The following is a 16,149-nucleotide window of genomic DNA, read 5'->3' on the forward strand; positions in this document are numbered from 1 at the left end:
TGGTGTCTTCAAATCAGAAAATATTGTTGCGCTGCCTTTGGCCCCATTCGCACATCGGTCCGCTACTGACGCCATCTCACAGGCCAACGGGGCGCCCCACGCCGACTTTCAACATTGTAGGATGGCCACAGAAGTGCGACAACTTACTAGACACCACCTCGGTGCCATCCGGATCTTGGCGCGTTGTGCTGCCTTCGACCTATTCGCACATCGGTCCGCTACTGACGCAAACTCACAGGCCAACGGGGCGCCCCACGCCGACTTTCAGCATTGTAGGATGGCCACACCAGTGCGGCAACTTACTAGACACCACCTCGGTGCCATCCGGATCTTGGCGCGTTGTGCTGCCTTCGGCCTATTCGCACATCGGTCCGCTACTGACGCAAACTCACAGGCCAACGGGGCGCCCCACGCCGACTTTCAGCATTGTTGGATGGCCACACCAGTGCGACAACTTACTAGACACCACCTCGGTGCCATCCGGATCTTGGCGCGTTGTGCTGCCTTCGGCCTATTCGCACATCGGTCCGCTACTGACGCAAACTCACAGGCCAACGGGGCGCCCCACGCCGACTTTCAGCATTGTAGGATGGCCACACCAGTGCTGCAACTTGCTGGACACCACCTCGGTGCCATCCAGATCTTGGCGCGTTGTGTTGCCTTCGGCCTATTCGCACATCGGTCCGCTACTTACGCCGCCTCACGTGCCAACGTATTTTCTCCTAATTTTACACCCTATGCCGCATAACAGGTCATGTGACTTGTTTATAAAACTTTTCATTGGTTCATTTTACTTTTGGTTTCCTAATGATGGAAGGCTTGATCATGTGACCTAAAAACAACACTTTTCATAGGATGAAAACTTTTTTTTTTCCCCAAACGATGAAAGCCCCACCTTGTTTCTGGATGTTTCAGACTGAAGCTGGCGTCAGCATGAAAGCACCACCATCTCGTAGCTCAGTCGTGGTCATTCCGCGAGCAATCATGGCAGCCGCTCCCCACCAGAAGCCTGCAGGAGTCGGAGCCCCCAAAACTTTTGATGAATTCTCAAGGCGGAGGGGACGCTTTCGAGAATGAGGTCCAAGACCTAGCAGACAAGCGTCCGATTTCCAAGGTGTCCCAGGGCCATTTCAGTGGACCAGGCCCAAAAAGGAAACAGCCTGCCGCCATTTTGAGAGTCCTGTGACAGCCGCCTATCGCTGCACCGCAAGAGTGGGCGCAACTCAGCTGAATTGCGGCTTTTGACACAGTGGACCAAAAACGGACGGAATGGCAACTGAAACGGTAAAGGGGCGCCCCACTACAACAGATGACACTCCACCTGGAGAGGCCCGTTCACGCCGCCTCCCCCGGGGCGCTCCACGCCGTTATTCGGAGCAGCATTGTAGGATACCAAAACCAGTGCGGCAACTTACTGGACATCACCTTGGTGCCATCGTTCTGCTGCCTTGGAACTATTCGCGCAACAGTTTGCTACTGATGACCCACCCCCCGCGACGCCCCATGCCGTTATTTGCTGGGTGGCAACTTACTAGACATCACTTTCGTGTCATCTAGATTTCAACGCGTTCTGCTGCCTTGGAACTATTCGCACAACAGTTTGCTACTGATGACCCACCCCCCGCGACGCCCCACGCCGGAAATCTGGACGTTGTGCTGCGTTGGGACTATTCGCACAGCCGACCGCTACTTCGTTGTTTTTCCCTAAAAATGTTTATATGTTATTACTATTTTTGTTTTCTTGTATATATTTATAAATTATTAAAGTTTTATAATCTTACTACTTTGTCGGAGTGCTATATATTTTTAATGTGACACATAATTGTAAAAACTTTGATGTACAAACAGTCATCCCTGGAATCTTCCGCTTCAGGCTCGGTCCCCTCCCCAATCACAATACAGGATGGTTTTCAGATAATAGCAACGCTTCTGCTGTGACGAATCTCATCGAGTGTGGGCCTTGATCTACTATAACTCCTTTGAAGAGGGGTGATTCTTTACAGCTGTGGCCATAAACTACATCTGCAGGGCTAGCTGATACCCTAGGACCAGCCTGGACAATCGGACACAGAGGAAAAGGAGTGTCAGAGGGTGCGGTAGTGAATAGGGCGAAAGGGAGGTGTCGGGCGGGCACAGGGTGTGATTCTCAGGGAACAGCAGCGCAGATGGGGGAGGTTTATTACCCATGCATAAGACAGAGAGCGGGGGTGACCACTGCCTGGGGGAGATGTTTGCGAGGGTGGGGAGCCATGCTAAGGATCGACAGCGTGCACAGAGTGGGTCTGGTCAAGGCATCTAAAATGGCTGCCGTGCACGACAAAAGTGTGGCATTTGAAAAAAGACAAGATGGCGCAGACAATGTTTTTCAACACTTCCTGATTTCCTTCGAATCGAACGTTAACAGACGTTGGGGCATATTACCAAAGTTAAGCGATATTTATCCCTAACGATGCTTAGCAACGATTTTTTTACCGTCAGAAATTATCGCAGATAAACCTTGCTATTATCAAGGTTTATCGGAAATACGATAAAAAACGACCGCAATGCATTAATATCGCTGAAAACTCAGCGATATTCATGCATTACCGAGCTAATGCTCTTAGCCATGTTATCCACCTCCCATTGGATAACATGGCTAAGAACTGCTCAGGGCAGGTGGTAGCTTTTAGAGATATTCGCCCTTATCTCGAATATTTCCAAAAGTTGATAATAGGAGATAGCGATGTTAGCGACTGTTTCCAGTCGCTAACATCTTGGCATGCCCACTTTGCATGTCATTAGTGATAAATATCACTCACATGCAAAGTGGGGCCCAAGATGGTCGCTATCTTCTACTAGCCGTCGCTAACTGGTGTTAGCAACAGCTAGGTAATACACATATAATTTTATCTCCGCGAAGCGGAGCGCTGTTACAGATATATATCTTGTTTCTGAACGTTAATTTCTCAAAATGCACTGAAGCACATATATTGAGACCTAGCAAAGGCACATCGGGCTACCAGTCCCTACAATTTTGCCAAGTTTCGTGCAAATCCATTCAGCTGTTCGATCCTACCGAGAGACAAGATGGCGGCCGCTACGGACTGTTTGGAATGTTTACAGACACCGGAGAGCCAATCAGCTTCGCTTCGCAAAGCTCCGTAACGCGAAAAGTACGCGAAGCGGTGCGCTGTTACAGATATATACCTTTTTTTGAACGTTAATTTCTCAAAATCCACTGGAGCACATATATTGAGATCTAGCAAAGGCACATCGGGCTACCAGTCCCTACAATTTTGCCAAGTTTCGTGCAAATCCATTCAGCTGTTCGATTATTATTATTTTTATTTTTTTTTGCCCCGCGGGGCCCTTTTAAAACCTCCACATCAAACCTAGGGGGTGAGCGACAATGTACTATGCCCCCTTATGGTCATTTGCCCCTTCGCTTCGGCCTCCTCTTGTCTCTCGATCCTACCGAGAGACAAGATGGCGGCCGCTACGGACTGTTTGGAATGTTGACAGACGCCGGAGAACCAATCAGCTTCGCTTCACAAAGCTCCGTTGCGCGAAAAGTCCGCGAACCAGAGCGCTGCCCGGTCCGCTGTTACAGATATATATCTTTTTTTAAACGTTAATTTCTCAAAATCCACTGGAGCACATATATTGAGACCTACAAAAGGCACATCGGGCTACCAGTCCCTACAATTTTGCCAAGTTTCGTGCAAATCCATTCAGCCGTTCGGGCTAAAAGTGAGGCCAACCGCCCTATGGAAAACTCAATGTTAAAAACACGTTTTGGGACCCCCCTTTTTTCTCGGCCCCCACTGGACGAACCCCCCCCAAATTTTCAAGGGCTGCTCAGAAACAAAATGTGCCATTTTCCTGAAAATTTCAGCCAATTCCGTCCACAAACGCCAAAGTTATTAGACATAGAATTTTCAAAAAACCCATAGAGAAAAAATCCTAACTATATATACCCACTGGCGACCGCCAGTAGGTAATATATATATATATATATATATATATATATATATATATATGTATATATTTAGCCACAAAGTGATCCTGCAGTTAACAAGTGCGGTCCACAGTGTGGCTCAGCCCAGGGGTCGGATCCTGACCCAATATTAAATTTATATCACAAAAGAGGCGGCACAACCGGATACTTTACTGAAGCCTTTTAATTAGCGCTTCACCCCACCGACGCGTTTCAGCCACACAAGGCTTTGGTCACGGTCAGTAAGTCCTTCTACCATTTCCATTTAAATACTGGCCCATATTAGCCCTAGGTGGCATTATGGGATACGTAATTTGGAACAAATATTGTTAAAATTTACATGCAAAGAAAGACTGGTGTGATTTTATGATTTTACAATGTCCTAGTACATTGCGTGACATGTTCATTCACATGGGCAAAGTTTATAGTCATTAGTTTGTGTAGGCTTAGTGCCAGATTTTTTATTATTGTTGATGTTGGGTATTGTACCCTATTTCATTAGATATCTTCTGGTTCTTTGTATTTTCACTCTAGATGTATGTGGAGATCTTCTCCAAAGTTCATTCCTCTCGGCATTTTGGTTCGAAGTCGAATGATTAGGCGGGACTCTATTTGCCGTAGTTTGCGCACAGTGTCACCTCCTCTCTTCATTTTCGACAACATTTTCAGGCCGTAGAATGTCATTGCTCTCCAGTCTCCATTCTGACATGCACTTATATGTTTGGCAGTTGCATACAGCATGTTCTTGTTTTTCACTGCACGGATATGCTCAAGGACTCTCTTCTTCAGCATACAAGTTGTGCTGCCTATATATTTGACACCACACCTGCATTCAATCACATATACTACATTCTTTGAGGTACAGGTAATTTGCTGTTCAATTTGCATTGTTTTGCCATCCGGTTCTTCAATGCTCCTCATGCATTTGCCGATCTTGCATGCTTTACACGTTGTGCATGGTTGAAATCCCTTTCGTTGGTCTAGTAACCAATTGGTTTGAGGTTTAATCTGAAAGTGACTTTTCACTAGGAGATCTTGGAGAGAGGTGTTTTTTCTATATGTTATTGAAGGTTGTTTGCCTACAATTTCTCCTATATCCGGGTCTCCTGAGATCAAATGCCAGTATTTTTTCATTTTGTTGGAGATGTTTCCACTTTCTTTACTATATGTAGTTACAAATCTTGGAGGATATTTCCCTTTAGTTATTTTTGGTTTCTCCATTAGAATCTCCGCTCTTGTCTTTTTATCTGCCTTCTTTTTACAGTTTCTTAGAACACGATCCTCATATCCTCGTGATGCAAATCTGGCTTTGCTTTCTCCAATTTTGATTTCATCATCATCTGTTTTAGAGCAATTTTTCTTTAGTCTTATGAATTCTCCATAAGGTATGCTGTTCAGCAGGGCTTTAGGGTGGAAACTGGTGCCGTGGAGCACACTGTTGGTGGCTGTCTTTTTCCGAAAGAGAGTAGATTCAATTTCCCCTTCCGAAATATAGATCTTAGTATCTAAAAAGTCAATTTCTTTTTTGCTCGTGGAACATGTGAATTGCAATCCAATATCATTGTTGTTTAGTCTGGAGAAATATTCTTGGATTTGTGTGTTTGACCCTTTCCAGATTATAAATAAGTCGTCAATATAACGTACCCAAAGGATTATTCGATCCAGATCCAATTGGTTGTCAATGTTCCATGCAATAGTCTTTTCCCACCACCCCATGGTGGTATTTGCATAATTTGGGGAAAATGAGATCCCCATGGCAGTTCCACACTCCTGATTAAAAAGTTATTTGTCAAAGAGAAAAACATTATTTGTTAAACAGATATTAATCATTTTTAGTAGCATTTTTGTGTGTTCCAGTGTCGTGATGCTACGTTGTCCCAAGAAGTATTTGCAAGCTTCAATTCCTATGTCATGTCTTATTGATGTATATAACGATACAACATCTGTCGTGACAAGCAGATAATCAGGATTCCAGGTTACATCCACGAGCGTTCTCAGGAAATCTCCTGTGTCCTTAATGTAGGATGGCATGCTTTGAGCAATTGGTGCAAGAAATGTATCTACATATTTGGAGACATTTTCATACAGGGAATTGCACGAGGAGACAATTGGCCTACCTGGCGGATTGATTAGAGTCTTATGAATTTTTGGTAAGAAATATATACAGGGTGTAGTCGGAAAATCGATATTGAAGAATTTTACCTCCTCCTCATTTAACAATCCTTTAGTATGCCATTCATGTAGATTTTCGTTCAATTCATTTTTCATTCTTATGATTGAATTGTTTTTTAATTTAGAGTAATTCTGTTTCCGTATTCAATTGTCTCATTGCTTCTTTGATGTAATCAGATGTTTCCATTATTACAATATTTCACCCTTTATCCGCGGGTTTAATTGTAATTTTTTCATTTTCCATGAGAGTTTTGATTGCTTTACGCTCATCTGTTGTCAAGTTTTCCCTCGTATTGTTTCTTACTTTCATCAGTTTATCCAATTCCTCATTCATTGCATCTGAGAAAAGGTCGATCTTATTGCCAGGTGACAGGATCGGATAGTATCGGGACTTTCTTTTTAGTCCTGTCTCAGGTTTTTCATTTGTTCTAATGTCCATGTTTTCCAATATTTGTGTATCTGACATGTTCGTGCCATCTTGGTCGAAGAGAGTTTCAAAAGTTCTCCTTAAATCAGTTAATTGATCAATCGTCGTGGGTATTCCACCTTCTTCACTCCTTTTGTACATATGCCACTCTGAATAGTTGACTTGTTGGCATGTATTTTAGCCAATTTTAATTTTCTGACGAATTTGTACAAGTCTATTCTTACTTGGGTGTAATCAAAATGTGAGTCCGGACAGAATGACAAGCCTTTATTCAATACCATTTTTTCTTTCTCAGTTAACTGATGGTTCGAGAGGTTGACAATCAAATTAGTTACTTCCTGTTGCGGCGGGGATATTGTCTTCTTTCGTTGTTTGGACCTGCGGGTTTTTCGGGTGCTGGCGCGGGAGTTTGTAGGTTCTGTGTTACATTTCTCCTCCCTCTGCTTTGATATGATTTTCTTCCCCTTCCTCCGCCTCTTGTGATGGTCTTCTCCAGATTCATCAACTTCACTTCTTCTGAAACAGGCAAGTTTTTTGTCTGATATGCATCGCGTATTGCTTCATTGTCACTCACATCTGATTCGCTTGCACTTGATGGCGGTTTGTATACTGAGTAATTTTTCTTTAAGTTGTCATAGCGCCTTGCGAATGTTAGGATTCTGCCAAGTAAGTAGTCTTGTTCATCGCGCTTAAATTTGCGCTCTTTTCGTTCTTCAATTTCTTCTTCATAAAGATCAAGTCTGGCTTCCATTTCTTGTGAAAGTTTAGTAATTTCATCTTGATTTGTTTCCTTTTGAAGTCCCTCTTCCGCTTCTTTAATTTTTTAGTTAGTTCTTCAATGTCAATACTCGCATGTTTAATCAAAATGCGCATCATGTTCAATGAACATATTGTGTTGTTTTCCATCCATTCCATTAATAGCTCCTCCTTTGTGTCAGGGTGTGTGGGCATAGTGAAGATCCTTAACCCACGTGGGATCCGTTTTACCTCTACATAATTTTCGAGTGCGATTACCTCACAGCTTTTATTTATTTCTTTTTTATATAGTCGCTCAAGTGAGTTGATCTGTTGTTTGAGCGTCACATTTTCGGTTTCTGGTATCTTCGTTTTCTGACTTGTACCAGCCATCACAGCCCCTGTTTTGAACATGGTGGACGCCTTGGAAGCTCGTTTTGCTGCTCGCGCTTCCATTTTAATATTTTTACACGTTTATACACAGACCATTTACTACAAGGGTGGATTCCGTGTGCGCTGTTGCTTTAAGGTCTCTTTCTCCGGTCTGAATAACACTTTAAACCGCCCGTTTTGTTAACGTACGCGGCGTCCTTCCCACAAGCGTAATTACAGCCACTTCAATTCCTGCTACTTCAATAAACAATCGTTCATTTTCACTCCCCTCGTTGCGGGTCTTTCTGCAGCAGCGCCTCCCTGCTCTTCTGCCCGACAAACCGAGGGTGATTAATCCTTCAGGAAGTAATCTCCTTTCATCGCAGTGAATCGGGCGCGTCTCTCTGCTTCAACATTTAGCCACAAAGTGATCCTGCAGTTAACGAGTGCGCTCCAGTGTGTGCTCAGCCCAGGGGTCGGATCCTGACCCAATATTAACTTTATATCACAAAAGAGGCGGCACAACCGGATACTTTACTGAAGCGTTTTAATTAGCGCTTCACCCCAGCAACGCGTTTCAGCCACACAAGGCTTTGGTCACGGTCAGTAAGTCCTTCTACCATTTCCATTTAAATACTGGCCCATATTAGCCCTAGGAGGCATTATGGGATACGTAGTTTGGAACAAATATTGTTAAAATTTACATGCAAAGAAAGACTGGTGTGATTTTATGATTTTACAATGTCCTAGTACATTGCGTGACATGTTCATTCACATGGGCAAAGTTTATAGTCATTAGTTTGTATTGGCTTAGTGTCAGATTTTTTTCAGATTTTAATATTAAAAATTCTAAATATTAATCTAGCGACATTAAGGCATAGACAATTAACTGGAGCCCTAGGGGCTGAACATAAAAAATCAAAAACTAAACCTATCATGCCAGCCTTACAGGTTTGAGAGGCAAAAGCTTTGGGCTCAGCACTTTACGGGGCTGAGTTGTGGGGTTTTGGGAAGCTCGATTCATTACAAAGGTCCGAAAATAAATTCTTCAGGGCATTACTGGCCTTCCCAAAAGTACCCCCCTCCTCCCCCTTAGATACGAGCTGGGCAGAAAGGCATTGGTTGATTTGGCAATGCTTCGCCCGATATTGTATTGGAGATGACTCTGGACTACCCCAGAACTTAAGCATTATGCTGAGGGTTTTTTGGCGTTAATCAGGGAGGATGTCTTCCATAAAATTAAATGGCTAAAAGACCTTAGATCCTTGTTATGTTTGCTGGGTCTCCAAACCCTCTGGGATAACCCACCAGGTGCATTGTTCCCAAGTAAGAGTACTGGAAAGGAGTTGTATTGGGACTATGTAGCTGAGCGGGCATGGAGAAACACTGACTCTAGAACTATGACAGGATGTTATCTGGAATTTAAAATCTCTCCTGATCATGAACTTTATTGGGTCCAGATAACAAAGCCATGGGATAGGAAGCTTTTTTGCCAATTGAAGATAGGTGCCCTTCCGCTGAGGTCCCTGACGGGCAGGTGGCGGGGTTCATCTAATACTACCTGCCCTGCTTGTGGAACTGCAAGGGAGACCATCGGCCACTTTTTATTCGCCTGTCAAGCCTATGCCGTTCCTAGGCAAATTTGGTTAAAACCTGTATGAAAAAACTTAGGTACTAGCAGTAGCAATGTAGCCCTGAGAATTATCTGTATTAGTTCTTGCTTGCCATTGGCCATAGCAGTAGCGAAATGTATGGGGTGGGCTTGGTCTATTAGGGATAAAATGTTAGTTAAGTAACTGTTTACATTGGGAGGGTTTATTAAAGCTAGCTGACGCAGTTTTTATTTTATATTTCATGTATATATATATTTATATTTATGCTTTTTATGAATAGTACTTGCTTTTATTTGTTAAGAGGCAAACATTTAATACTGTCTTAATATTATTGTATGTATTGTGCTTTTATGAGAAATACTCGACTAAAGCCTCTATGAATGAATGATATGAGGATCGTGTTCTAAGAAACTGTAAAAAGAAGGCAGATAAAAAGACAAGAGCAGAGATTCTAATGGAGAAACCAAAAATAACTAAAGAGAAAGATCCTCCAAGATTCGTAACTACATATAGTAAAGAAAGTGGAAACATCTCCAACAAAATGAAAAAATACTGGCATTTGATCTCAAGAGACCCGGATATAGGAGAACTTGTAGGTAAACAACCTTCAATACCATATAGAAAAAACACCTCTCTCCAAGATCTCCTAGTGAAAAGTCACTTTCAGATTAAACCTCAAACCAATTGGTTACTAGACCAACGAAAGGGATTTCAACCATGCACAACGTGTAAAGCATGCAAGATCGGCAAATGCATGAGGAGCATTGAAGAACCGGATGGCAAAACAATGCAAATTGAACAGCAAATTACCTGTACCTCAAAGAATGTAGTATATGTGATTGAATGCAGGTGTGGTGTCAAAAATATAGGCAGCATAACTTGTATGCTGAAGAAGAGAATCCTTGAGCATATCCGTGCAGTGAAAAACAAGAACATGCTGTATGCAACTGCCAAACATATAAGTGCATGTCAGAATGGAGACTGGAGAGCAATGACATTCTACGGCCTGAAAATCTTGTCGAAAATGGAAAGAGGAGGTGACACTGTGCGCAAACTACGGCAAATAGAGTCCCGCCTAATCATTCGACTTCGAACCAAAATACCGAGAGGAATGAACTTTGGAGAAGATCTCCACATACATCTAGAGTGAAAATACAAAGAACCAGAAGATATCTAATGAAATAGGGTACTATACCCGACATCAACAATAATAAAATATCTGGCACTAAGCCTACACGAACTAATGACTATAAACTTTGCCCATGTGAATGAACATGTCACGCAATGTACTAGCAAAAACAACAAGTGATGGACTGAATGTGGATCAATGTCACACACTCCCCAGTCAAAAGATCTGGGCCCAAATCCATCGTTTTTTTGCACTCCACACCACCCTGGGTTAGACAATGGCGATATGCAAATCAGCTCTGACCCTGTTGCCCCATGGGAACAGTCCAGTCCGAACTACAAAAGCCATGTCCTTCCCAGAACGGAATCAAGCATCCGAGGACCGGACCGGTTTCGAGGTAACACCTCTCTTCAGCCCGGCTAGCTTGACTCCAAGTGGTGTGGAGTGCCTGGGACCCACGTCTGGGCATCCCCAGCGCACTTAGGGCGGCAATTGCAAAAACAACAAGTGATGGACTGAATGTGGACCGGGCCGGTCCTCGGATGCTTGTTTCCGTTCTGGGAAAGACATGGCTTTTGTAGTTCGGACTGGACTGTTCCCATGGGGCACAGGGTCAGCGCTGATTTGCATATCGCCATTGTCTAACCCAGGGTGGTGTGAAGTGGAAAAACGATGGATTTGGGCCCAGATCTTTGGACTGGGGTGAATGTGTGACATTGATCCACATTCTGTCCATCATTGTTGTGTTTGCAGTTACCGCTCTAAGTGTACTGGGGATGCTCAGACGTGAGTCCCAGGCACTCCACACCACTGGAATCAAGCTAGCCGGGCTGAAGAGAGGTGTTACCTCGAAACCGGGCCGGTCCTCGGATGCTTGTTTCCGTTCTGGGAAAGACATGGCTTTTGTAGTTCGGACTGGACTGTTCCCATGGGGCACAGGGTCAGCGCTGATTTGCATATCGCCATTGTCTAACCCAGGGTGGTGTGGAGTGGAAAAACGATGGATTTGGGCCCAGATCTTTGGACTGGGGTGAATGTGTGACATTGATCCACATTCTGTCCATCATTGTTGTGTTTGCAGTTACCGCTCTAAGTGTACTGGGGATGCTCAGACGTGAGTCCCAGGCACTCCACACCACTGGAATCAAGCTAGCCGGGTTGAAGAGAGGTGTTACCTCGAAACCGGGCCGGTCCTCGGATGCTTGTTTCCGTTCTGGGAAAGACATGGCGTTTGTAGTTCGGACTGGACTGTTCCCATGGGGCACAGGGTCAGCGCTGATTTGCATATTGCCATTGTCTAACCCAGGGTGGTGTGGAGTGGAAAAACGATGGATTTGGGCCCAGATCTTTGGACTGGGGTGAATGTGTGACATTGATCCACATTCTGTCCATCATTGTTGTGTTTGCAGTTACCGCTCTAAGTGTACTGGGGATGCTCAGACGTGAGTCCCAGGCACTCCACACCACTGGAATCAAGCTAGCGGGGCTGAAGAGAGGTGTTACCTCGAAACCGGGCCGGTCCTCGGATGCTTGTTTCCGTTCTGGGAAAGACATGGCTTTTGTAGTTCGGACTGGACTGTTCCCATGGGGCACAGGGTCAGCGCTGATTTGCATATCGCCATTGTCTAACCCAGGGTGGTGTGGAGTGGAAAAACAATGGATTTGGGCCCAGATCTTTGGACTGGGGTGAATGTGTGACATTGATCCACATTCTGTCCATCATTGTTGTGTTTGCAGTTACCGCTCTAAGTGTACTGGGGATGCTCAGACGTGAGTCCCAGGCACTCCACACCACTGGAATCAAGCTAGCCGGGCTGAAGAGAGGTGTTACCTCGAAACCGGGCCGGTCCACGGATGCTTGTTTCCGTTCTGGGAAAGACATGGCTTTTGTAGTTCGGACTGGACTGTTCCCATGGGGCACAGGGTCAGCGCTGATTTGCATATCGCCATTGTCTAACCCAGGGTGGTGTGGAGTGGAAAAACGATGGATTTGGGCCCAGATCTTTGGACTGGGGTGAATGTGTGACATTGATCCACATTCTGTCAATCATTGTTGTGTTTGCAGTTACCGCTCTAAGTGTACTGGGGATGCTCAGACGTGAGTCCCAGGCACTCCACACCACTGGAATCAAGCTAGCCGGGCTGAAGAGAGGTGTTACCTCGAAACCGGGCCGGTCCTCGGATGCTTGTTTCCGTTCTGGGAAAGACATGGCTTTTGTAGTTCGGACTGGACTGTTCCCATGGGGCACAGGGTCAGCGCTGATTTGCATATCGCCATTGTCTAACCCAGGGTGGTGTGGAGTGGAAAAACGATGGATTTGGGCCAAGATCTTTGGACTGGGGTGAATGTGTGACATTGATCCACATTCTGTCCATCATTGTTGTGTTTGCAGTTACCGCTCTAAGTGTACTGGGGATGCTCAGACGTGAGTCCCAGGCACTCCACACCACTGGAATCAAGCTAGCCGGGCTGAAGAGAGGTGTTACCTCGAAACCGGGCCGGTCCTCGGATGCTTGTTTCCGTTCTGGGAAAGACATGGCTTTTGTAGTTCGGACTGGACTGTTCCCATGGGGCACAGGGTCAGCGCTGATTTGCATATCGCCATTGTCTAACCCAGGGTGGTGTGGAGTGGAAAAACGATGGATTTGGGCCCAGATCTGTGGACTGGGGTGAATGTGTGACATTGATCCACATTCTGTCCATCATTGTTGTGTTTGCAGTTAACGCAATGTACTAGGACATTGTAAAGTCATAAAATCACACCAGTCTTTCTTTGCATGTAAATTTTAACAATATTTGTTCCAAACTACGTATCCCATAATTCCACCTAGGGCTAATATGGGCCAGTATTTAAATGGAAATGGTAGAAGGACTTACTGACCGTGACCAAAGCCTTGTGTGGCTGAAACACGTCGGTGGGGTGAAGCGCTAATTAAAAGGCTTCAGTAAAGTATCCGGTTGTGCCACCTCTTTTGTGATATATATATATATATATATATATATATATATATATCCAACAAAGTTTGCCCCACATGATGTCGGCATAATGAGGCAGGAGGTGCGAGGAGAGAACAACAAGGGGCACCTCCAAAGGGATGAGACTGTGTCACCAACCCACTGGGGTTTTATTTGCTTCACTTGAGGACGCTGCACAAGCTACTCACTGTAGTTACATTTTCCAGTACTACAAAGACCATCGGGCAATGCGATTGTTCACGCCCATCTGAGAGTGATTAATATGTATCAGGTGCTGGGAGTTCCAGCTGGTGCGTACCCTTCATTAAGCAGCCTGTGATCAAGTGCTTCAAGAGCATGAAACGCGTTCAAGTGCTTCAAGAGCATGAAACGCGTTGGGCGTTACCTGGGTTGGCACCGCCACACCTTTGAAGCTGCTGTTTTCTTCAGAACTAAATACCACATATACTTACCTCCTGTTGTGGGCTTCTGTCAATATATATATATATATATATATATATATATATATATATATATATATATATATATATATATATATATATATATATATATATATATATATATATTAATATGTATTCAAGGGTTATAAATAAATGGTGAAATTTTTCGAATCAACAAGGCAACCTACTCAAGTTATACAATACACGCTCAGAAAGGACTACTACGACCATCATGCTTGATGGAAAAGACGATGAAGACACGCCCACTTAGGGCGGTATCCTCCAATGAAATAAAGTTGGTAAACTTAATCTGAGCGTGCTGCCTGTTTGTTTGAAAGCCCCATGAAGAAGAGGCGGCCAGCCTCGAAACGCGTCGGGCACATGAAGTAATGCTGAGGATCAACGAGGATTCCAGGCTGTGAGAGGCATCAATAGCTGGATGGCAAGAGGCATTGAGGGTGACTGCGGATAGCGCAGGTGCGCAATTTGCTCGTTTTGATATTTTAAACGGCTGCCCCTGGCCGTGCAGCAGAGCACCACCTCCGGCTGCAGTGAAACGCTACACAGCGCGGAGGGGCCATGGCGCTGCACTGTGCATCGCTGCGATGGTTCAAAGCCTCTGGGACTATGTCAGCGCTGAAATCCTGCAGTTCTTCCCCCTACTCAAGGGTTATAAATAAATGGTGACATTTTTTGAATCAACAAGGCAACCTACTCAAGGTATACAATACACGCTCAGAAGGGACTACTATGTCCATCATGCTTGATGGCAAAGACGATGAAGCCACGCCCACTTAGGGCGGTATCCTCCAATGAAATAAAGTTGGTAAACTTAATCTGAGCGTGCTGCCTGTTTGTTTGAAAGCCCCATGAAGAAGAGGCGGCCAGCCTCGAAACGCGTCGGGCACATGAAGTAATGCTGAGGATCAACGAGGATTCCAGGCTGTGAGAGGCATCAATAGCTGGATGGCAAGAGGCATTGAGGGTGACTGCTGATAGCGCAGGTGCGCAATTTGCTCGTTTTGATATATATATATATATATCAAAAACAGCTTTCCATTCATCCGAATAGACGTACTCGACACACGTAGAGTTGCTGGTGCACGAAGTGTATTTGGCAGGAAACAACGCGTTTCACCTTGCGGCTTGATCATGTTTCAGCCGTGGAAACCCAAGAGGTGTCCTTTTACTCTGTTATACAACATAGAAATAGGACTCATCACCCATATATGTGTAAAGCGATACCAATTTGGCGCCATATGTAAAAGAGCATAAATACATAGTTCGATACAGTTTTTCTTTGATCTCATTTCTATATACAAGATATGTTGTTGTTATTATTATCTCATATTCGGACCATCAAGGCCATACACATTAATAAAGCATCTATGCGATTATGTAAAGATCACAGTGCATTTAAAAAGTTTATATCTTTGTCTATCACAATTCTGTGTACCTCAATAGATACATCACTGTAACATACGCAAAGTCAGGCTTAGTCCAGTGCCTGTGTAACCAAATATACTCGTATTTTACAGACTCGATGTTACTCTCGCGAATCGATAAAGTTTTCTAATTCAAACAACAGTCAAAACGTTTTACTTAGGCACACAGAATCATAGTAGTGCAAATTGTCACGCCCCAGTGGGCAAAAGTATTTTGACATCTTCCGCGCACCAGTGGGCACATCTAGTCATCTATGATAGTGTATATGAATACTTCATCATTCCAATGTCATGTTGCTCAATGAAACACAGCACACTTCATCCAAAGAGGAAGTGAAATCTACCCAAGTGGGCCAATATTATTTCAAAATCCAAGCCCCAGTGGGCAATTCAAACGTGCCAAAAACAGGAGATCTCAAGACTGACTTTGTTCATTCAATGTTCACACAGGTCTCTCTAGACTGGGCGGTTCCTATGTTAACATATCTAATGTGCAAGAAATGTTTCTTCAATATTCAAATGAGATCTGCTCCGTATAACATCATTCCGTCATTTCATCATGGTATCTGTAAAAAGTTAAAAATACAAAAAGTATATATAAAACAAGATCAATATCATTTTTGAACCATTCCAAAATGCTGACAGAATTGATCAAATTTTGTCTAACAAATAATTTCTTTATTTTTGATGAGACAATGTACCGACAGTCACAGGGCACGGCGATGGGCACCTGCTTTGCTCCAAGCTACGCCAACCTATTCATGGGTTGGTGGGAGGAGCAGGTGTCCAGAGAACTAGCCGAATTAAACACCGAGGTTGTCCTGTGGCTGAGGTACATTGACTACATTTTTATGATTTGGAAT

This window comes from Lissotriton helveticus, chromosome 2_2, assembly GCF_964261635.1.
Source record: "Lissotriton helveticus chromosome 2_2, aLisHel1.1, whole genome shotgun sequence".
Classification (NCBI taxonomy): domain Eukaryota; kingdom Metazoa; phylum Chordata; class Amphibia; order Caudata; family Salamandridae; genus Lissotriton; species Lissotriton helveticus.